Raw genomic sequence first — 25,334 nt, forward strand, 5'->3', positions numbered from 1 at the left:
AGGAGAATTAATACTCCTCTCTTACTGATAAGCAAAAATCATCAAAATCACTCAAGGTTAATACCAACGCAGATCAAATGAATTTAACAGATATCCTTAGATTGTTTAAATCAGCAGCTACAAAATTCACATTTTTCTGAAAAACAAAACAGGAAACTTTCCTCAATACTGATCATATTTTCCATCAGAAAGACCAAATATAAGAAAACACAGATAACTTCCTGTTTTCTATCAAACATGGTAATTAAAGTAGAAGTCAATGGCAAAGGAAACCACTGAATATAGTCAAATTTTATCTCATCTCAAAACATATCAAAGTAAAAGAAACGAAGAATCATACAAAATTTCTCTGTAGCTGCACAGTACATAACTAGTACTCATATTTTTTCACGTCTTGAGAAAAAAGATTTCAAAAAATAAAATTGAAGTTCCTTTGAACTTTCCTAGTTTGTCACACTGATAAAAACAGAGGAAATGTCTATTTTAGAATGTACTCTTAGCTTGGATAAAAAGTATCCGATAAAATGGTAAGACAAAACTGTAGTATTTTTTCTTTTTTGTCAGTCCTGGGGATTGAACTTTGGGCCTGGATGCTGTCCCTGAGCTTTTCTGCTCAAGGTCAGTGTCCTAATACTTGAGCCACAGCTCCACTGCTGGCTTGTTGTGGTTAACTGGACATAAGACTATCAGGGACTTTCCTGTGGGGGCTAGTTTTGGACTGCTATCCTCAGATCTTAGCCTCCTGAGTAGCTAGGATTATAGGCCTGAGCCGTTAGCACCTGTCAAAAATTTGTATTTTCAAAGGTCGTTGCTGCTACACTCTAAAATTTTATTTATTAATATCACTCACCTACCCAGTTTGATAATGTTTCAAAACCTGGCTTCTAGACTGGCACCAGTGTCTCATACCAATAATTTTAGGTGCTCTGTAGGCTGAGATTTAATCAGGGTCCAAAGCTAGACTAGGCTAAAAAGACTATGAGACTCTTATCTACAGTTAACCAGTAAAAGCCTTGGAGAAGAGATGTGGATCCAGTGGTTAGGCACCAGCTGTGAGCAAGATATCTAAAGGATAGCACTCAGGCCCTATGTTCAATACTTACACCAAATAAATAAGTAAGCAAACAAATAAATAAATAAGTGAAGAAAAATCTTATTCCTGTGTCTTCCCCACACACATCCCTGCCCTCCCCCCCCCCCCCCACACACACACACACAAGTTCTGAGCAATCCTCTGTAAAGTACATAGGATTCATTTATATTTGGATACTTTCTTTCCTCTTTTTTTCCTTTTTTATTTTTAAATACATTTTTATTGTAAAAATAGTGTGCAGAGGGGTTACAGTTACATGAGTAAGGTAATAAGTACATTTCCTATTGAGCATTACTATCTCCTTTACTTTCTTTCCTCTTGGTACCAGGTCTTAAACTCAGATCCTCATACTCTCATTTGGCTTACTAGCTCACCCCTGACATCCATTTTGTACCAAAACTCTACACCAGATAGCTTGATACCTACTATTCTATACCTATTTTCAGGTTTTGTGGTAAAATAAAAACCAAAAACAATTCAAATTATTTTGGCAGCTGTTAAAGTTCTTAAGAGTCTAGTTAAAACTTAGGACATGGCTACTAGCTCTTACTTGTTCATGTTTTCTCATTATACTGGAAAAGGCACAGTTTCTGGAGCTGTACTGTCTCCTGTCTGTGTTCACATTGCTGTGAATATCTTGGGCTATATATCTCCACACTTATGCTTCTAGAATTGTGACATCATAATAAGCTACATATGACATGCACCACCACCTGTCTTAAAGTGAAACACCACTTCCATGTGTACTAATTTTTATTAGCTTATATCATACAGTGAGGGATCTCATTGTTACAAACATCACTAGCCAGTTTATGACACAGGGCCCGACTGTGAGTAACAAAATTAACAGTACCAAATGCCCTTACATTTTCTTCCACCAGTCCTGACTCTGTATATCACAGCTAACTTAATTTTATTCCAGGTGTACTCATTAAGGTCCAATTTTAAGACATACTCATACCATTTGCTACATACTTAAACTTTCTGAGGTTTGTCTTCTTTGACTCTATGTTTTAAGACAATCTTTACTTTTCAAATCCTTTCTTATCCAAAAGGGATACCAATTTTTCCCCAATTCGTTTTCCAAGGCTTTCTTTATTACTCTCCTCTTCTTTACAATTCCTTGAGCTTCTTTGTGGCTACAGTTTAAAACTTCCAATTTTTCCTTTGGCTTGCAGAACCAAGTTATCTCAGAACAGCCTCAAGGCACCACTGGGATGCAGAAGCTTGCTAGATTTTAAGGCTAAGAGCAGGGCTGGGTCTCATTACTACCTGTATTGAAAACACACTCAGTTTATTACCATACAAGAGCCAAACTAGGCTGTGACCCTGAAGTGCCTAAGGCAAGCCAGTGATATCCTAACCCCCAATATCCACTCACCAAAATATGTCCCACAGATCTTAGTTTTAGTAGCTTTCAAACAGGATGCAGTCTCAGGTGATGGAATCAGGCAGTTCCACAGTAGAGGTAGTCAGGGTAACAATGTAGATTTCCTCCAGGCTGTAGCAGCAACAGCAACAGGGTCTCTCAGTGGCTCCAAGGGACTGTCCATCTCGTGCTGGGCTGTAAATTCCTACACAGACTGGTTAAGGATACATTGCATAGGCTTGGCAGGCTGTGACCACTAGTTTTTAAGACTAGACAATAGCCCAGGACAGTTTACCAAGATGACAACTTTTTAAACTAGATAGTTCTTTTAATAAGGCTGTTTTTCTAGGCAGATATAGAAGGCTCAGGCCTGTACTATTTCCCATGCCTTTTCCTTCTGTCTATTTTGCCACATTTTTTTAAGTGACTCTGGTCCCTTGTTCTTAAAAGGGGAAGATGGGTGAAGATTCATCTTCTATAACTTCTTTAAGCTGACTCAGGGGTGTTGATCCTACCTAGCCAGGAACCTATAACCTTAGCCTGTTTTACAAAGAGGCTATCAGGGTTAGATGTCATTAAGAACAATATTTTAACTTTTGACAAATGCACAAACCTTTTCTCCGGCTACAGCCGTGTGGCTTGTTTAGCCTTCTGGTTTGCAAAAGCATCTTTCTGTATGGTTTAGGCAATCCTAACAATGCCTAAGTTACCTACGCAGGCCTTCAGACAGATACACACTCTCAGGTTTACAAACATTTTTTCCGAGCAGATGGATTTCATATAGCTGGTGTCAGCTCAAAAATTACTGCCAATTAGGGCTTTTGGCACATATAGGGGTTGGTATTTAAACTATCCCCCACATTTTATAACTTTAGCTTTTTACAACTATCACAGAGGATGGCAAGTTCCTGTCCCTTACAAGGTAGATAGTCATGGACATTAGGCATGCTTACAAGCTGTCTTCCCATGGCCTCCTGGCTCTGACCAATTCTTGAAGAGCCATGCACAAATGACTCTAGGATCTGACATTTTTGCCATCCAAGCAGTGGCTTACTGCCTCTGGATGCTCCACCATTGCTTTCATCCCAGGACTGTCTTCTCCACACTGGGAAAAATGCCTCATTGGCATTTCCCTTAGTTGGGCTCTGGACTTGAACTCAGGGCCTGAGTGCTGTCCCTCAACTCTACAGCTCAAGGCTAGCACTCTGCCACTTTGAGATCCAAAGCAACTCTGCTTGCTCTTTCAGCACTCTGCTGGCTAGGTAGAGGTGACAGTCTCACAGGGACCTTTTTCTGCCAGGGCTGGCTTTGAACCAGTTTGCAGATCAATGAGTCTTATAAAAGGCCACTTTACTGCAATTAAAAACAAAAAGGTGGTCAACATAGAAGTAGCTTTTAAGCATGCTCTTACCTGAAACTTATTAAGAGCCAGGGTTACATCTGACAAACTTGTAAGAATCCTCTGTGCTTTGCTCTGGGCTTTGCTGGAAACTGTTAAAAAAAAAAAAAAAAAAAAAACCTATAAGAGCAAACTAAAATAGCAATTATTTTGGAAATCCTAATTTTTTTCTTTTGTGCACTTTTATTTTTAAACTTTATATCCAGAAATCCATTCCTAATTTTTAAGCCTCTTATTAATCTCTTTTAATATTGTATAGTTTTCATTTGCATTTTAAAAGATCCCTTGAAATCTTGAGGCCAAGTGTCACTTGTCTCTTGGCTGCTTGTTTTAAAACAGATACACATTAAAATTTTTAAACTCAAATGACAATTTTTTTCTTAATGCAAGAATTACAATCACCATCACCAATAAGCTAGACTTAACACCTTTATAGCTTTTAAACACATCCTAATTGTAGAACATTATTGAGAGCAAGTCACATTATACAAATAAACTTTTTAACCCTCTTTTTAAGGCCTTCTTAATTTTAATTTGAACACATCCAAGGGGAAGTTTTAGCAATGCTAATCAGATCATCACATCACTAATTTTTGCCATCATGTTTCCAGTGTTTCCAGTGTGTATCTGCAGGAAAAAGGGACAGAACAAAGATGGGCCACCCGGCCCCTCCAATGGAATGGGCACGCACCCCATCCGACTCTTTAGGGTTAGATGAACTGCGTTTGTGCCAGCTTGCCCTCTTTCACCATGCGTGGACTCCTCCCAGGGCCTGTCCCACCATCTGTGGACTTTCTCAGGGCCTGTCCCACCATACATGACCAGCTGAACTGCACTTCTGCCTGTTCACCCCTCACCCTTAAGGATAGGTCTTCTGTTGGCTTCTAAGTTTTCCCTTTTTTTAATCTCTTCGTTCTCGAATGAAATACACAGTTTTAGACAGACAGAACAGGTAACGTCTTTGACAAGGGAACTAAATTCCAAACAGCCAATGCATTTTTGTTAAGCCAGATATCTTGATTACAGTATAAACAGCCTTATGCATTTTAAAATACTAGATTTTCTATTTTTTAAGTTAAAGAATCCTTAAAAAGTCATTTAAAACAATGTGAAGATTTCTTAAAATTTTTGGTAATGTCCAAACCTCATAACCTTTTGAATTTTAAACTGAAACTCACCCAATTGTTACAGCATGCTGACAATTTTTATCTTGAATATGTTCACATGCACACAAAACACTCACACAGATCTCAAAGCGCGCAAAAATCAAAATCAGTTTTACGTACATTTTCTAAAGTTTTTAAGCCAAAATTTAAGACAATATTTCTTTTAAATGAAGTACCTTTGTTGAGCTTCATTTTCCCAGGACTTGCTTGTTTAGCAAGGCATTTTACCAATCAGTCTTTTGAATCCCTTCTGTTGGAGGAAGGCTGGGGGTGGAAGGGGTCACCTGAAACTAAACTGGCCTGATTTTTACCCAATTTTGACAAGAGCACTTTACAACTTGTTAAGGTGTCTGGAGCAGCTGAAAGTCCAGACCAGGCTCACTGCTATCTACACCCTCACCTCTCCTCCAGCAGCCTCCACTGGGAGAAGCCTCCACTGAGGCTTGTCCATGCCCCTCCTCTTGGCTGTTGTAACACAAGGAGGGGGGACTTAGCAGGTCTGTGACCAAACCCAGCGGGAGGCTGGAAATTTTATTCCCCCAGAGATGTTTAAATAAATAACAAAAACAAATAAACACAAAAACCAAGGATTCACATTTTAAAACTGTTACCAGTTCTAAAACAGAACTAGACAAGACAACAACCAAAGGCTGAGTTGGGGACTAATAGGCCCCCCGTTTATCCCTACCAGAACTCTGTGCCATTTTCAAGCTGAATCCAGAGTTTGCTGAATGAGCCTGCCACTCTCACCCAGACCTTCCCTACCTTAGAAAACATAGAACAGAAAACACACTGAAGTAAACAAGACAGACAAGTGGCCACAAAGACAAAATCAGGTCTCAGTGAATGGGGCGACATCTCACCGTCATTCACTTACCAGGGGACTCAAACCCCCTTTGCTCACCTCCGGAGGATTTTTCTTTTAGATTCCTGCAAACGTTGACCCAGGGGCCTTCCAAGACAGAGGAGAATTCCCAGTCATCTTGCGGCAAGGGAAAGAAGTCCCTAGCGGCCGTCCCCTCAGACTGACAGGTTCTCCCCCATACTCAGGCCCCCTGGGCCAAGGCCCAAGGCTAAGATCTTGCCACTTGTAGGTGGTCAGTGGCAGTTTTATAAAAAAGAAGGAGCTAGAGAGAAACAGATATTAAGAGGGTGTTAGCCAGTCTTCTCTGAGCCCTCACATCAGGATGAATCTGGGAGGAGGAACATTCCAAGAATTCCAAAAGACACACACACACACACACACACACACACACACACACACACACACACACACACAACACTGAACACTGAGAAAAGACACGTTCACAGTGTGCGCGTTGTACTGTCAGTCAGAAAGTGCCAGACTACAGATGGGTCCAAATGTCCGCACTAGTGGACAGTCTACCCTGTAGGCTATCAGAAAGCGCCAGACACAAGCGTCTGCGCTAGTGGATAGCCTACCCTGTAAACTATCAGTCAGAAAGTGTCGGACTCAAGCGTCCACACTAGTGGATAGTTTACCCCGCCGAGGGGGTCCAAAGGACATCTCCCACCAGCCCCGTTGGCTGTCTTAAAGCACGTCTGCCAAGACCTCTTGCCAACCCCAATACAGAACCTTCAGGCAACTCAAATACCAGATAATGTCAGAACGGCAATGCCTCTACCTCTACTTACCAGCCAGGTTTCTCAGGACTTCTTGGTTAAGGCATCTGGGTGGTCTTGGGGGGGATTCCCGGCCAATGCACCAAATGTAAAACTGAATTCGGAAATGCTTACCCAAAAGACCATCAGAGACCATCACCAATGTAAAAGCAAAGGAGTCTTTATTGCAAGCTTGAGCTTGGTCCTCCAAGCACCAGGTAACTGGTAACACTAAGAGGCCCTGAGCCCAGGGTTATAGTACTTTTTATATACTTTTTTAGGGAAGGCAGGGACTTTGTATACATCATAGCATCGTACAACAAATTATTACACATCTAGTGCCCCAGAATTGCTTCTTCTGTTCATTCCTAGGCTGGGCTCATGGATACAAGACCCAGTATTAGAAAAAAAAAAAAAAAACAGAAAAGAAAAATCTGGAATCTCTGATCAAGAGGGACTTCCTGTGAAAGAATCTATTTGGTTATTCTTTTTTTTTTTTTTTTGTCGGTCATGGGGCTTGAACTCTGGACTTAGGCACTGTCCCTGCGCTCTTTAGCGCTCTACCACTTGCGCCACAACGCCACTTCTGGTTTTCGAGTGGTTTATTGGAGTGGTTATTCTTTTTATGTGTAAGTATAGAAGATTGAATTCAGGGCCTCACCCTGTCTCTTGGTTTTCTTTTTTAAATTAATTTACTTTATTGTTATTGTAAAGATGATATACAGAGGGATTACAATTACAGAAATCAGGTAATGAGTACATTTTCTTTCATACAGTGTCTTCTGTTAACTCATTCTCTCCCAGCCCTTCCTTCCATCTCCACCCATAAGTTGTATAGTTAACTTTCACCAGTGTTTATTGAACTACACTGCTGCACTTTTCCCCCCTTTTTCACTCCACATTTCTGTACCCTTCCCCCCAACCCTTCTAAAGATATATATTTGAATACACCATACATAAGGAAAAGAAGACAGAATCATCAAAAACTAAAAATATAACAAATTTAAAAATTAAAAGAAAACAAAGGAGAGGTCTTGTTTCTGTATCTTGGAGTTCATTTTGATGTATATATACATATAGTATATATTATATATTATAAATGATACAGTATATTATATATAACATAGAATATATTTTATATATAATTATATGTTAATATGAAGAGGCACGTAGGCATTGCACCTTTTTGTTTCTAAGAGTATTCTCTTTTGAACTGTGTGTATCTAGAATTCTGTATAATTTATCATATCCCAGTGTATTTTAGATATAATTTCCACATATCAGAGAGAACATGTGCTGTTTGTCTCTCTGAGCACAGCTTACCTCACTTAACATGAATTATTCTAGTACCATCCATTTCCCTGCAAATGACATTATTCTGTTTAATTGCTGTATAAATTTCCATTGTGGATAGGAACCACATTTTTTGGATCCACTCATCCATAGTAGGGCATCTGGGCTGTTTCCATATTTTGGCTATTGTGAATGATGTGTCAATGAACAGGAATGTGCAGTTGTCTTTAGCATAACCTATCCTGGCTCATGGTGTTCAGGGTAGATGCCCAGGAGTGGTATGACTGGGTCATAGGGAAGGTCTGTTTAGTTTTTTGAGGAACTTCCAGAATGCTGTCCAGAGTGTTTGTACTAATTTACATTTCCGCCAACAGTGCAGTAGGGTTCCTTTTTCCCCACAACCCCTCCAATATTTGTTGTTTTTTGCATTCACAATATTGGCCAATCTAACTGGGGTGAAATGGAATCTGAAAGTTGTTTTTTTTTTGCCATTTTCACCTCTTCTTCTGAGAAGTCTCTCCTTAGCTCCCTTGCCCACTTAATGATTGGTTTATTAGGTTTGGAACAGTGTCTTCAGCTCCTTGTATATATTGGATATTAGGCCTTTGTCTGATATATTGCTGTCAAAGATCATCTCCCAGTCTGTTGGCTATCTTTCTAGTTTAGTAACTATGTCATTAGCTATGCAGAAACTTTTTTTTATTTTGATGTAGTCCCTCTTTCAAAGTCTTTCTCCTATCTGTTGCACCCCTGGGACTCTTTTCAAAAAGTTTCTGTGCAGCTGGGCACTGGTGGCTCACGCCTGTAATCCTAACTACTCAGGAGGCTGAGATCTGAGGATCATGGTTCAAAGCCAGCGTGGGCAGGAAAGTCCGTGACCCTCTTATCTCTAATAAACCACCAGAAAACCGGAAGTGGCACTGTGGCTCAAGTGGTAGAGCAGTTACCTTGAGCTGAAGAGCCTAAGGGACAATGCCCAGGCCCAGAGTTCAAACCCCATGACTGACAAAAAAAAAAAGTTTCTGTCCATACCTATGAGTTCTAGTGTTTCTTCTAATCTCTCTTGTAGTAATTTCAAAGTCTTGATCCACTTATGGAGTTGATATTTGTGTATAGTGACAAACAGTGATTCACTTTTAGTTTTTTGCCTAAGGATGCCCAGTTTGCTAAACACCAACTATTGAATAGGCTATCTTTTTTCCATAGTATATTTTTGGCTTCCTTATTAAATAAAACCATATTTTTTCTTTTTTTAAATTTTTTTGGGGGTCCAGTCGTGGGGCCTGAACTCTGGGCCTGGGCGCTGTCCCTCAGCTCTTCAGCTCAAGGCTAGCACTCTACCACTTGAGCCACAGGACCATTTCCGGGTTTTTTTCTGCTTATGTGGTGCTAAGGAATCGAACCCAGGGCCTCAAGCATGCAAGGCAAGCACTCTACCACTAAGCCACCTTTCCAGCCCCTTTTAAAATTTTTATTGTGAAGCTGATGTATAGAGGGGTTACAGTTATGTATGTCAGGTATTGAGTACATTTCTTTTTTAACAGTGTCACCCTCTCCCTCATTTTCTCCCAGTTTTTCCCTCCCCCCACCCCACCAAGTTATAAAGTTCATTTCCAAAGGCAGTTCAAGGAGCCAAATTAATTGAGGTTTTTTTTTTTTTTATTTGTTCTCATTTATTGCCTGAATGCACTCATTGCTTCACAGGCTGAATGAATTAACTTCAGATCTCCTTGCAGGACATATTTTTGAGATAAGACTTTGCGCTTTTTTCTGATCCAAGAAGGTTCATCTTAGCTGTATCTTTTCACTGGAGTCATATCAGTCTTGTGTAGACTGTTGCCCTTTAATTCAGAGGATTTAATCATCTTCTCCTTCATTGCTTGAAGCAGAGTCTCCTCTGTATTTGATACCCCAAATAAACTGATTCATTTGAGAGGTTTGGAAATATTTGCAAACTGCCTGGGTTCCTCCACACCAGCCAAGCAAACTGAGCCATAGTGGGAATAAGATCTATTCATCTTGGAATGAGAACACAAGCAGCTTTTCCTTTCTCTCAATACCATACACTTAGATGGGCATTTAGGAAAATGATTATGGTTTTATCGGAGCTCTTTTCAAACTCTGCTTTCATGATCATCCTATTAAGCTTCTGGTCAATCCACCTCTATCAATTAGTCTTACATCTAGCTGTTAGCTTCTAATAATTGCTGTGGATTACTGATATTTTTTACAAGGTTTATTTTTTTGGTGCAATTTATGGGGCTTGTACTCAGGACCTAGGTGCTGTCCTTAAGTTTTTTTCTCAAGGCTAGCATTCTACCACTTGAGTCACAGCTCCACTTTTGGCTTTTTGGGTGCTTAATTGGAGATAAGAGCATCATGGATTTACCTGCACAGGCTGGCTTTGAAGCATGATTCTCAGTTTTCAGCCTCCTGAATAGGTAGGATTATACGTGTGAGCCACCAGCACCTGGCTCTTGCTTGACTTTCCACTCAAGGCTGGTGCTCTACCACCTGAACCAAGCCTGCACTTCTGGCTTATCTCTGCTTTTAATTTGTATATTTAAACCATTAAACTTAAATGTAGTTATGTTTCAGTAATTACATTTGTTGGATTCATATTTGATATTTTCCATAGTTGGTCTTCTACCTTTGGTTCCTCTGTTCTTGTTTGGACTTGAAATTCAAGTTCTTCAAATTTCTCTTTGAATTTTTTAATTTATTTTTTAGTGGCTCTAAAGTTTACAATATGTATTTTAACCTATGCATATACTATCAACTTGATACAATACAATGTAAAAACATTGCTCATTTATAGTTACATACCCTCTCCAATATTGTTCTATTATTAGCAAATGTTACATCTATATAACAAAGCCAACAATACATTGCTGATTTTACTATATTATTATAAAACAGTATTACTGTGTATATTGTTTTCTGAATATAAGCAAATGAGAAAAAGCCTTCTATATTAACCCAGATATTTATGTTTTCTATCCTCTTTATTTCTTTTTATGTTGTATTTTGGAGATTGGAACACAGAATGTATTTATTAGGAACTGGTAACAAGGACCTTTGGTTAGCAAGTCCAAAGCCCAACACAGGAGGGCTGGCCTATGGTGCCAGAGCAAAAGTGAAGGTCCAACAGAAGCTATACTCCACCCTTACCAGGGCTTAGCTCTGGCTCACAGCTCCCTTACAGTAGCTGGGTACAGAATCAGTGGGGCACAAGGGGTTGCTGGGAGACAGAGCTAAAGCAAAAGACACTATTTGTGTTTACTCACACAGTGAACTGAACACCCAGTTGGTGCTCCTAAGTGCTTAAGGAGCAAGAGCAGTGGAGAAGGGACAGCAGGCTGCACCCTAAAGTAGGTAGGAGGTAGGAGGTTGGGTGTGACACCTTCCCCTCTGAGCCTGTTACCAAATCTGAGAAACACTTGGAAGCAGGAGGCATCCCAGTTCTCCTGCCCATAGTGGTCTGTAACTGTGGGCCTGGGCGCTGTCCCTCAGCTCTTCAGCTCAAGGCTAGCACTCTACCACTTGAGCCACAGCGCCACTTCCGGCTTTTTTTCTGCCTATGTGGTGCTGAGGAATGGAACCCAGGGCCTTATGCATGCAAGGCAAGCGCTCTACCACTGAGCCACCTTCCCAGCCCCTCCCCTTTCTTCTTAATACTATCATAAGCTAGTAGTTAATTTCCACAGCACAGAAATAGTTTTGTATTATCCAGTCTCCTTGTTGCTCTTTGGAAAGATGATTTTTCCAATCTCCTCTTGCCTTTCTGAAACCTAGCATACTTAAATATTAACTAACTGCTCATAGTTCATGAGGAAGGAGTAGTAGGTTCTGTAATGTTTGTGTTCCTTCCAATATTCATATATTAAAACCTAAAGCTAAAGATGATGGTATTGGGCTGGGAAGGTGGCTCAGTGGTAGAGCGCTTGCCTTGCATGAATGAAGCCCTGGGTTCGATTCCTCAGCACCACATAAGCAAAAAGAAAAAAAGCCGGAAGTGGCGCTATGGCTCAGGTGGTAGAGTGCTAGCCTTGAGCTGAAGAGCTGAGGGATAGTGCCCAGGCCCAGAGTTCAGGCCCACGACCGGACCCAAAAAAAAAAAAAGATGATGGTATTGAGGTAAGACCTTTGAGGGGTAACTAGATGAGTCTTCTACTCTTGTGGATGAGATTAGCGTCCCTCTGAGAGAGTTTGAAGGAGAATATTTGCCCCTTCTCCATGTGAAGATGTACTGTAAGGAAGCATCTATGAGGCAGAGTTAGCCCTCACCATATACCAAATCTGATGATATATGTTGATATGTGACTTGCCAGCCTACAAAACTATGTATAAATTCTATGTTTTGTAAATTACCAAGTGTAAAGCATTGTGCTATCCTACCATGGAATACACTAATGTTGAGCTAATTCACTTTTCCTCATTTGTTTGGACTTTTGATTATTTATTAACATTTAATAATATGTCATTATCTGGCTTATACTAACCTTCAAAACTTTTTTAATAGAGCCATTTGTGTAAGAAGCCTCCCTCTAAATAAAGGATCAGCAAGAATAATGAGAACAGATTTGGTGAGTTGTCTTTATTTCCTGGGTATTATGTTATCTTTTAATTTCTTGAGACAAAGGAAATACAAAACATGTTGAGTAATTTAAATCTAGTAAAAATGGTGTTTATTTTATTAATTATTCTAGGCTTCAGGGAACACAAATGTGGACTCTCTAAATTTGTAGCATTTTAGAAATTAAAAAATAATTTGTAAGCTGGGTGACAGTGTCTCACTCCTGTAATCCTAGCTACTGAAGAGGCTGAGATCTGAGAACTGTGCTTCAAAGCCAGCCTGGGCAGGAAACTCTGTGACTCTGATCTCTAATAAACTACTCTGAGCACAAAGAGGCTCAGAGGCAGCACCCAGGCCGTGAGTTCAAGCCCCAGGACCTGCAAAAAAAATGACAAATGACTAATAAAAACTCAAAGAACTACTGAATACTTCTGCACCATTATTGAAATCTTGAGATAATTTGAACTACATTGTGTGCTAATACCTCTTCCTTCCCATGAGGACCTATATGAATTTGAGAGATGGTAAAACTTTTTTTTGGGGGGGGTCGGTTATGGGGCCTGAACTCTGGGCCTGGACACTGTCCCTCGGCTGTTCAGCTCAAAGTGAGTGCTCTACCACTTGAGCCACAACCCCACTTCCAGCTTTTTCTGCTTATGTGGTGCTGAGGAATCAAACACAGGGCCTCATGCATACAAGGCAAGCGCTCTACCACTGAGCCACTTTCCCAGCCCAAGAAAGGGTAAAACTTTTCAGTGAGATCTCTGCCTTCTCCAAAGTCCTGAAGTGAAACCTGAAGGATAGGAAGATAACATACATTATTAGTTGGAAAGCAAAAAAAAAGCTCTATTGGCAATATTACTCTAAGCAATCTACAGATTTGGTATAGTCTCTATCATCATTTCTAATGACAATTTTTACATCAATGGAATAAGAGCTGATCCTGAAATTCATACAGAAGTATTAGACATATGAGTAGCCAAAACAATCTTAAATAAGAACACCAACGTGGTTTGAAATCTTACTTCCATATGCCTGTAATCTTAGCTACTCAGGAGGCTGAGATCTGAGAATCGTGGTTCAAAGCCATCCTGAGCAGGAAAGTCTGTGAGAATCTTATCTCCAATTAACCTCCAGAAAACTGGAAGTGGCACTGTGGCTCAAAGTGGTAGAATACTAGCCTTAAGCTGAAGAGCTCAGGGACACTGCTCAGGCCCAGAGTTCATACCCCATGACTGACCAAAAAAAAAGAAAAAAGAAAAAAGAAACAAAAAGTTGTTACAAAAGTACACTTGGAGACCAGTGAAATATAGAGACTAAAGGTAACACGTATACTACGATGAACTGATTTTTAACAGAGTATTAAATTCATTCTGGTTATCCACATACCAAAAGATCCAGTGAGATCATCTTACAGTCACATATGGAAAATTAAGCTCAAAATTTAACAAAGTTAATGGGTCAGGCCTACTGGTACATGCCTGTAATCCCACCTATAGAAGAGGCAGAGGTAAGGAGACTCATTGTCCAAGACTGCATCAGGCAAAAACTATCTGAACAACAACAACAAAAAAAACTAAAGCAAAATAGGTTGGGGTGTAGCTCCACTGGTAGACTGCTTACCTAGCAAATATAAAGCCACGGGTTCAAATACCCAAAGCAAAGGAAAATGTTAAATTTCTCATTGTAAAAGCTGAAATTGTGGAAATTTTACAGGATAAGGGTAAAATTTCATGTCATTTGATTTTTGCAGTGATTTCTTGAACATGCTGCCAAGCGCAAATCAGAAGAAAAAAGTAAATTGGATTTCACTAGAATTTTGCAGTTACTTCCATTAAAGCTATGATTAATCAGATAAAAAGGCAGCTAGCAGAACAAGAAAAAACATTTTCAAACCAGTTATCTGAAAAGGTTCTAATATTCAGAGTATTGACACGGCATTTAAAAAGACGTTTCTTATAAGAAGTTATACAAATTCCCAACAAATACATGAGAACAGAAATATAAAATTACCTCATTACACCACTTCAAACACTAAAATAATATTTTTTCTTTTCTAATTCTTTTCTTTCCTAACTCTGAGAATTAGTACCTTGTGCCTACTAGGCCAGCTATGTCTCCAGTCCTTTTTTATTTTTCTTTTTGCTTAAAATATAAGGTCTTAAGCTTTATGCCTGAGACCAGCCTAGGACAACAATCCTACCTCATCCTTCCAAAAGATGGGAATACACCATCATACTCAGTTTCTGTTTTGACATGGAGGCTCCTTACCTTTGGCCTGGGATTGGCCTAGTTCCACAATTGTCTCTGGTAACTGGGAGTAAAGACGTGAGGACAAGCGAAACCAGATAGGATTTTTATTTGGAAAACGATAATACAAGTATTAGCAAAGATGTGGAAGAAAATCTAACCTTCTTAAACTGATGATGGTAGTGAAAAACTGGACAATTACTATGGAAAGCAGTATGACAGGAAGGGTAGAAGCAAAGCTCTTGCAAGCTGGCTCCTTGGCTCTTCTGGGTCAATAGTGCTATCATGCGGAAACAGTTTTAGAAATCCTCAAGCCAATATTATAGCAAGTTCTAGCTTTGAAGGAGATAGAGCCACGGAATGCCCAAAAGACCCAGACCTGAACATAGCCTCCCCAACATGTCCTCTGTAACCAGGCAGGAGCAATGCACAACAGCAGAGCCTTGGTGTGGATCCTTGAGAATGAGAAACCAAGAATGACTAGGCCGAGGCTTAGAAGTAAAGGTAGAAGAAGTAGAGAGGAAGATTTCCAGCACTGCCCGGGTATAAACTTTATTTACTAGCTCATGAATAAAGGAGGGTTTCTCTTCTTTACTCTTTGAAGAATTACAGGAGAAATTTAAGCAGCATCTGATTTCATCCTTATGGTCAAACACCAGTGTGCTTTATGATACTGTATATGAATATTATGCACAGTATATTTAAAATATAAACAATGTATATCATGTTCACATCCCAGCTGTTAGCAACTTTTTTAATTTTTGTTTTGTTTTTGTTTTTTGCCAGTTGAGGGGCTTGAACTCAGGGCCTGGGCACTCTCCCTAAGCTTTTTTAGCTCAAGGCTAGCACTCAATCACTTGAGCCACAGTGCCACTTCTGGCTTTTTCTATTAATGTGGTACTGAGGAATTGAACCCAGGGCTTCACGCATGCTAGGCAAGCACTTTACCACTGAGCCACATTGCCATCCCTAGCTTTTTTTTTTTTAATGTGAGATTCACTAGAAGCATACCAAATAGAAATATTTGGTATAGAAAGAACAGGCCTGTCCTTTATACTTGACTGAATTCAAAGGAACTCAAAGGGCACAGCACAAAAATAACTGGTGAAATTTTCCTAACTCTGCTGAAGAGTAAAGAAGGCACAAACATCCTTAAGACCTCCCATTTTTCTCAGAGTAAATTTCTCTGGTATAGTCAACAATGGGAGGAACAGAGGAACAGTGCCATGACTTTCTGGAAGCTACGGGTTCACCTCAGGCCCCCTACTCTAATAAGGTAGGGAAATTCCAATTGAAGGGCTTTGAAATCATGTGGTACTACATAGAACAGACACATAATCATCTCCTTTGCTGATAGGAGTCTGTCTGCCTCAAGTTTTGTGTAGACCTCAAATGATGTATTAAAAAAAAATATTCACAAGCCAGACACCAGTGGCTCATGCCTGTAATCCTAGCTATTCAGGAGGCTGAGATCTGAGGGTGGAAGTTCAAAGCCAGCCAGGGCAGGAAAGTCCATGAGACTCTTATATCCAATAAACCACTCAGAAAACCAGAAGTGGCGCTGTGGTTCAAGTGGTAGAGCTGAAGAGTTGAGGGACAGTGCCCAGGCCCAGAGTTCAAGCCCCACTACAGACAATTTAAAAAAAATGTTCACATTGCCCTTGGCAGGAAAAAGACAGACAGACACAGAGACACACACACAGACACACACACACACACACACACACACACACACACACAAAGCAAACAAGGAAAAAAAAAAGATTTGAAAGGAGGAGGCAACAATGCTTGATAAGAAATGTACTCATTCCTTGCCCATGGAATTGTAACTCCTCTGTACGGTATTTTCACAACTAAAAAGGAAAAAGAAAAAGAAAAAAAACAAGGTTTGCCACCACTTAGGGCTTTGGGAAAAGGCAAAAGGGCCCAGCTTGAATCCCAAGCTGCTTCCAAGTTTCTTTAGGACACCCCTTCCGCCATCTGCTAGGCATTCTGGGAAGGCTAATGTAATGGCGCACGGTTTGTAGAAACCAAATCCGCATGATGGCAGTAGTGCGCCACAAGAAGACCAGAGCCGCTATCTTGGAGTATCCCTCCTGCCCTTCCTGTCTAAAAAAATCGCCAACGTGTAGAATTAATGCGTTTTGTAGGATAGATCTCCCTTTAGTATAAAATGGAAGCCTAAAGCAAACTCCTAAAAGATAAAACTGGACAAAAAGGCGTCATTACCAAAGCTTCTGGAATATATGTTTTATCTTTTCTTTTTAAAAAACTAATAGGCAGAAGCACAGATCATATATCAGATTCCTGGATATTGACAGTAAACACTTCCATCATGTGGAAATGATTTCAGAAATCTAACTCCAGGAGCATTTGTTGCTGGGAAACCACAACGCAGCTGTGGAAAATAGACCCCTTAAAAAGCCAAAGGCTCACACTTGTACTCCCTAGAACTCAGGAAGCTGAGTTCTGAGGAACATGGTCTGAAACCAAGTAACACCAAAAATTAGAGCAAAAAGCTCAATCAATGACGGCATGAAAGAGCATCTAATCTTCCTGGAACAGGACAGTCTAGTATATCCAGACAGAAGCCAGAATAGAACAGAAGCAAAATGGTACCTTTTAAAATACTAATACGGTTCCCTTGGGATCATAACAAGGAGAGATTCTAAGAACATCTATTTGCCTTCCAAGCGATTTTCTAGTGTTGCCCATACTTGGAGGAACAGAAGCCCCGCCCCACAACTTCCCCTGTCCTTGTCTTCTTACAACTAGGGGTCCACTCTAGGGTCCCCCACTCTCCAGGTTCTATGCTAGCTTGCCTGCAGTGTCTAGGTCACCTTTAGGATTTAGCAGAATGTTAAAGTGGCTTCTAAGGCTCTTTGGAGCACTCTTCCCACTAATTGCTATGTCTGAGCGAAGGAAACTGTAATGGCACACCTCTTGTACAAAGTAGTTCTCTCTCTGCTTGTAGAAACTGTATCCGCATGATGGCAGTAGAACTCCACAAGGGAGCAAGAACCACCATTTGAGAGTGCACTCCTCCCGCCCTTGTGGTATTTAAAAAAAAAAAAAAAGACCTTTTTCACTTCTGCAATCAGGCTTTTACCACTGTTTCTGCTTCTTTGGAACTGAAAAGTAACTTTTCTACATCAGAGGTCATGAAATCTGAAGTTTGATAGATAGATAGATAGATCTGCATAATATATATATATATATATATATACAACAAGACAGAAGACAGAGACAGATCCTAACCCTAACACCAGTGGCTAAATCTATAAAATCCTAGCTATTCAGGAGCCTCAGATCTGAGGTTGGCAGTTCAAACCAACCTGAGAGTTCCTGAGACTCTTATCTCCAATTAACCATCAAAAAACACAAGGGCAGCTGTGACTCATATAGTAGAGCACTAGCAATGAATTCAAGCCCCAAGACCAGCACGCGCGCAAGCGCGCGCGCACACACACACACACACACACCAAAACAAAATATGTATATTGGTTACAATTTAGATATTTGGCTTAGAATGTCATAATTGCCACTTTTTTTGTGTTTCAAGAAGCAATTATGCTTTCTTACCATCCATTAGCTACAATAGCCTTAGATGAGGAAGTGATCTGATAGGTAACACACACTTGTGTTAGGTGATGCCTTTAAAATGAGAAATCCTTCTAAGCCTTTTACCAGTTTCTTTGTTGAAACTCATAACAATGTAACTTTAATTGGGAAAGTCTGGGGAGAAAGATAGAACAGGTGATATTAATCAAGACGTCCTTATAAACTGATTTCTTGAATTAAAATTCCTTCATAAAACTACTTATAGAAAAGAAAATCTACACACTTAATCAAACCTAAATTTATGAATACTTTACACTGTAACTAATTTTTTTGTTCTCCTGCAGGCATTCAAGGCCATGGTGCTGTCCCTGAATTTTTTTACTCAATGTTAAGGCTCTGACTTGACCCACAGCTCCAATTCCAGCTTTTTTCTGCTCAATTGGATGCAAGAATCATTCTAACTTTCCAGCCCTAGCTGGCTTTGAACTGTGAGCCCTAAATCTCAGCCTCTTGACCAGTTAGGATTACAAGCATAAGCCACTAGCACCTAGCTATAGAACTAATTTTTATTTAGGGTTCTCATTAGTAGTTGGACTAGTATCTGTAATAATTCCTTACAAGAAGTTTGAATAAGCCGGGCGCTGGTGGCTCACGCCTGTAATCCTAGCTACTCAGGAGGCTGAGATCTGAGGATCGCGGTTCAAAGCCAGCCCGGGCAGGAGAGGCCGTGAGACTCCTATCTCCAATAAACCACCAGAAAACCGGAAGTGGCGCGGTAGCTCAAGTGGTAGAGCGCTCGCCTTCAGCTGAAGAGCTGAGGGGCAACACCCAGGCCCAGAGTTCAAGCCCCACGACCGACCAAAAAAAAAAAAAAAAAGAAGTTTGAATAATTCTTGAGTCTAAACATTTCCACTGCTAAATTACATTCCTGGTTCCAGGTAATGAGCCTATAGATCTTAGGCTGTAGCTCAGAGCTTCATAAAACACACGTTCCTACAAAAAGTCACTGGCTATTTTCATCTTTATATTTTGACAATATCATGACCAAAAAAAAAAAAAAAAAAACCCAGGGCTGGGAAGGTGGCTCAGTGGTAGAGCACATGCCTTGCATGCATGAAGCCCTGGGTTCAATTCCTCAGCACCACATAAGCAGAAAGAAAAAAGCCGGAAGTGGCACTGTGGCTCATGTGGTAGAGCGCTAGCCTTGAGCTGAAGAGCTGAGGGACAGCGCCCAGGCCCAGAGTTCAGGCCCCAAGACCAGGCCCCCCTCCTCCCCCCCCAAAAAAAACATATCAAGTGGAGTTCAACTGCCTGGTTTCAAGGGGAGAAAAAAGAGAAACCCACAGAAGCCAGCATGACTTTGAATGAAATCCTCTAATCCCACCCACACTTGGCCTTGCTTAGGAATTCCTATATTAGAAACTTAAAAGCTGCTGACATCAAAAGAAATTTCATTCTTTCGCTGGTCTATGAAAGCAAGGGAAGTGGTTTTAGACCTCCGTTTGACTTGAAATGAAAAATAAGGCAAAACAGTACCAGTGTGAACTTCTACAAAGCCTGGACAAAAGTAAGACAGCCATCTTGGCTGGTGCCTTCCTGTGGCTTTCTTTGCAGACAGGAAGGCCCACAGAAGGGCATACAAGGATGTCACTTGTGGGCATTCCTGGAGCACTACTGCCATTGTGACAAAATAGTTTCCGTACAAAATATGCCTCATGTATGCTAGCACTTAGGAGAACAGTTGGAAGAGATTTGGGCTCCAAGTTGGACATCCTTGTGTTTTCCTAGGCCTAAAAAAGATGGAAAGACTGGAGCCATATTGGTTTTGATGTTGTATTTAATGAGAAAATTATATATGCTAATAAGTAATTCACTATTTTATGTGGTCTCAAGAAGAAAAAAAAGTGGCTTTAAAAAAGAATCAGATATCCTAGCTACTCAGGAGGCTGAGATCTGAGGATCGCGGTTCAAAGCCAGCCCAAGCAGGAGAGACTGTGAGACTCCTATCTCCAATAAACCACCAGAAAACCGGAAGTGGCGCTGTAGCTCAAGTGATAGAGCGCTCGCCTTGAGCTGAAGAGCTGAGGGACAGCGCCCAGGCCCAGAGTTCAAGCCCCACGGCCGACCAAAAAAAAAAAAAAAAAGAATCAGATATAGGTGTCTATCAAAAAAAAAAAAAAAAAAAAGGCCAGGAACTGGTGACTCACGCCTGTAATACTAGCTACTCAGGAGGCTGAGAACTGAGGATCATGGTTCAAAGCCAGCCCAGGCAGGAATGTCCATGAGACTTTTATCACTAATAAATCAGTCAGAAAAACAGAAGTGATGCTGTGGCTCAAGTGGTAGAGCACTAGCCTTTAGCTGAAGAGTTGAGGGATAATGCCCAGGCTAAGAGTTCAAGCCCCAAAACTGACAGACAAAACACACACACACACACACACACACACAAAATAGGTATCTGAAGCTTACTCAGTGCTTTATTTGATATAGTCCTTTTAAGTTGTATCAAATCCAATTTTTAAAAAATAAGTGTTTATCACTTTTACTTGCAAACTCATAACTCATACTCCAGAAACTGAGATCTAAAGGATCATGGTTAAAATCGAACCTAGTCAAATAAGTTTGATAAGAGTCCATTTCTACAATAACTAGCAAAGAGCAGGACTAAGTCTCAAATGATAGTTAGCCTAGCAAACATAAAGGCTGAGCTCAAACCCAGGTACCAACCAACCAACAAATCACAACAAAAGTTTTTTTTCTACTTTTCATTTTAAAAAAAAAAAGTGGGCCTGGTGCTGGTGGCTCATGCCTGCAATCCTAGCTACTCAGGAGGATGAGATCAGAAGATCATGGTTTGAAACCAGCACAGGCAGAAAAGTCCCCGTGAGACTCTTATCTCCAATTAACTATCAGAAAATGGGAAATGTAGCCGTGCCTAAAAGAAGTAGAGCGCTAGCGAAGTAAAAATCTCAATGGGTAATATTAAAAGAGCATTTTTTAGCAACAGAAAACTGCAAAACCAAGGGAGATTATGGAGACAATGTATAAACACGTGTTGTTCCGTGTGAGGCATATCGACGTGTTCTTCCATATTTTGCATGTTGACATGCAACAGAGACAGTTCATACGGACTGTTGAAATAAGGCAATGGACAGGTCTTACAAATTCCTAATTCAGTGGTAAGGCAGAACACAGGTATCATTTCATAGCCTTGGAGATAACTCTTCTAGGTTACTAGAGATGCATGGCATTGGATTGTCAGCACATTCTTCTTTTCATAAGGTTGGATGTCCAATTCATTTTGTGTCAGAGCAATTTTATGTAGTGGGAAAAACACTGAACATAACATGCTGAGCAGACAAATGAAAATGTGCAAAACTGCATGGGCAACAAAGAGTGAAAATTACATCAGAGATAGCAAGAACCTGGATGAGTGGTGCTATTTGGGCTCATATTGGATTCACATGGGAAACCAAGGTAGCCCCCAACTAGTTAGCCTGTTCAGTCAAGCTGAACAAAAACCCAAAGCATCTAAATCTGCTGGTGCCTTTACCACAGAGTGGTGTTTTTTTCTAGACGGAAAGGGTGGGAGAAGAGCGCGAAGGTTTCTGTAGTCTGTGGAGCGCTACTGCCATCCTGAGGAAAACGATTCCAAGAAGCAATGCACCATTACAGCTCCTTCCCATGAGGCATAGTAAATGGCGGAAGGTATTTTTTCCTACAGGGACTTGGAAGACATGCAAACACCAGGGTGGCCAGATTTACCTTCTCCTAAAGTCATAGAGAAAACCAGGAACTGTGACGTATCATTGTGGCATAGAAGCTGGAGAGTGTATAACCTGGAGTGGTGTGTGTCAGATGATAGTGATGATACTGAAGCAGGAAGTTGTAGGGTAGAGCTTCTGTTTCTTAGTGTTTGCAATACTAAAAGAACATGAAAAACAGATGTTATTCTTCAAATGGATGTTCTAGGAGAGTTAGCAAGAATTCAAAAGGTATGAGTTTACTATCAGGCTTTGAGTTTATCCTAACTATTCTCGGAAATAAAGGACAGGCCTGTTTGTAAAAGAAGTTTCGATGACTTTGGCAATCTCCAATGAGTCCAGTTTTAAAAAAAAAAAAAAGAGGTCAAGAATGGGTTTAGTCCCATTTGATTTCCTCAGTTGCTGACTTCTTCTGTCCCTTTGCTGAATTTCCTTGGAGAAAATGTCCTTGGGTTGGGATTGCTGAAACTATTTCTGCAAGATGCAGTGTTTACCTTCAAAACCCAAGAATTCTCCTTCTCCATCCATTTTTGTTTGTTTCTTTGGGGTTTTTTGTTTTGTTTGGGGGGGTACTGGTTCTAAGCCTTGAACTCAGAGTCTGGACAACTGTTCCTGAGCTTTTTTGCTCAAAGCTACACATTACCACTTTGATTCACAGCTCCACCTCTGGCTTTTTAGTAGTTCATTGGAGAAGAGAGTCTTTTCTGTCTCTGCTGGCTTTAAATTGAAATCTTCAGGTCTCAGCTTCCTGGGTAGCTAGGATTACAGGAAGTAGCCCAGTTGCTCAAGTGGTAAAGCACTAGCCTTGAGCTGAAGAGCTGAGGGACATTGCCCAGGCCCAAAGTTCAAGCCCCATGACTGACTAAATAAATAAATAAATACCACAATAGATGTGTATATAAATTGATCAGTTACCTCTTTCATTTTCACTTATGGCTCTTGAGTAGGTTTTGGCACATTCCCTTAAATTTTTTTTTAAAGATTGCAATTCCTGGAATTTAGAAAATGGAGCATTTATTGATATTCTTGTTTGCCTTTCTCATGACAAAATATTCAGGTTGCATTTAATATTTTTTTCCATAAAAGTCTTTATTTTTCTATGGATAATCTTATATACACATCTCAAAAATAAATAAAGAGGCTCACATTTTGCTAAAGTTTGTACCCTAAAATCTTCTTTGAAAATATCTTATCTTCAGATTCTGCCCCCTTGTCATATGAATGAATGTGTTTCAGCACTTGGATAGCTGAGGTAGGAGCATCATGAAATTCAGGCCAGCTTCATCAAGATAACTTGTCCTCATCAGAAAAAAAAACAACAACAACAATGAAATATAAGCATAAATTTATATTGTGCATAGTATATATTTATATTACTTATATATTACAAATTTATTTATATAATACTGTATAACAATATATGATATGTAATATTATATATCAATAATATATTTTATATTATATGAATTCTAGAGAACAGTGTTGAAATTGGAAACTTTCAAATTCAATCACATAGAAAGTTCCCTGAATATACTTTGAGATGAATATATTGAATATATTCATATTTCTCATCTAGACATCAGATCTTCACGAGTCCTAATGGACAAGAGTAGACATAACTATAGTGTGAGATGGAAAAGGAAGAAAAAGATAGTATTTAAAGCCTGTTCCGTGAAGAGAAACAAGAAACAGCCATATTTGCTGGCTCCTTTGTCTATGGTTAGAGGTTATGGATTTTTTTTTCAGACAATAAGGGCGGGAGGAGAGCAGTCCAACATGGCAGCTCTAGCTCATTCGTGGTGCACTACTGCCATCATGCGGGTATAGTTTCTAAAAGCCATGCAACATTATATTATCCTCCATTACACATAGCAGTTGAGGGAAGAGGAATTCTAAAGAACTTTTGGGAGCCATTTGGGCTTCAAGATGGAACATTTCACCTTCTCCAGAAGGTGACCTGGACACTGCAGGCATGCTGGCACAAAACCGGGAGTGGGGGGTGGGGAGGGAAACGGATGAGATCTGGAGTGGACCCCCACTTGTCAGAAGACAAGAACACAGGAAGTCCTGGGGAGGGGTTTCTGTTCCTCCAAATGTGTACAATGAGAATAGTAATAAGAAGAATCAATAAAAAACAGACAGATGTTTTTAGCGACTTTCCTTTTTCTGATCCCACAAAGGACTGTTAGCAGAATTTCACAAGGTACCACTTTTCTACTGGGCTTTGGGTCCATTTTAGATATTCTCAGGATATAATGCACAATCCTTATAAAAGGAAGTTTAGATGACTTTGGCAGACTGCAAATAAATCTCAGATTTCTTTTTAATTGGCAAAGCAATGATAATTCAGTTTTAGTTTGACTTTCTAAGGTTCTACCTTCCTCAAACGGCTCGCAGTTTCTCGGAGGAAATATTTTGGCTTTAGGATTTCTGAACCTATTTCCACAAAATGGCAGTGTTTACCTTCAGTTGACAATGTCGCCTGGAGACGTTCTTCCCGACTTTACAAAAATAAAATAAAATAGACAAAGGCTGCAAATAGTTTTTAAACGACCTTTTTGTTGTTGTTTGTTTCATTAAACACGATCATCCTTTGGAATATTGTTTGGGGGTTTCCTTTTGATATCAAATGTGTGATCCGGTAAAGAAAACTGGGCTTAAATGTAGGAATTGGTGATTTTTTTTTTTTTTTTTTTTATAGACAAGAAGGGCGGGAGGAGAGTACGCTAAAATGGTGGTTCTGGAGTTCTTATGGTGCTCTACTGCCATCATCAGGATATAGTTTCTACAAGCTGTGCACAATTAGAGGATCTTTCCCATGAGGCATTGCAGTTGGCGGAAGGGGTGTCCTAGAGAGCCTTGGAAGCCCCTTGGGCACCAAGCTCAGCCATTTCACCTTTTCCTAAAACACCTAAGAGACTAAAACTTGGGTTTCATCTTGAGGTAAACCTAGAAAGCCAGGTAGACATTGACACCAAGGCCTGTGATCGGGTCAGTGTGAGCAATATCAATTCAAAACAAAATGAATGAGGAAGTGGCCATGTTTCTCAAGTGGTAGAGCATTTGCCTTGAGCTGAAGAGCTCAGGGACAGTGCCCAGGCCCGGAATTCAAGCCCACCACCGACAACACAAAATAAAATAACATGAATGATTCTTGGCAATGGTTCTAGCCTCTATTGGTGGTTTCGAGCAAAAATTAGCAGGATTTCACAAGGAGCCACAATCATTAGCCACTAGATC

At 40.2% G+C, this 25,334-nt stretch overlaps 1 long non-coding RNA gene across 1 annotated transcript in view; it reads left to right on the forward strand.

The window, feature by feature from the left end:
- Nucleotides 1-24,836, forward strand: part of LOC122109958 — a 30,825-nt gene extending 5,989 nt beyond the window's left edge. Inside the window, exons 2-3 of the long non-coding RNA XR_006147780.1 lie at nt 12,468-12,533; nt 24,804-24,836. This is a non-coding gene — a long non-coding RNA (uncharacterized LOC122109958). The remainder of the gene's footprint in view (nt 1-12,467; nt 12,534-24,803) is intronic.
- The last annotated feature ends 498 nt before the right edge of the window (nt 24,837-25,334 follow it).

Source organism: Dipodomys spectabilis, unplaced genomic scaffold (genome assembly GCF_019054845.1).
Source record: "Dipodomys spectabilis isolate Male_0828 unplaced genomic scaffold, ASM1905484v1 ptg000071l, whole genome shotgun sequence".
Classification (NCBI taxonomy): domain Eukaryota; kingdom Metazoa; phylum Chordata; class Mammalia; order Rodentia; family Heteromyidae; genus Dipodomys; species Dipodomys spectabilis.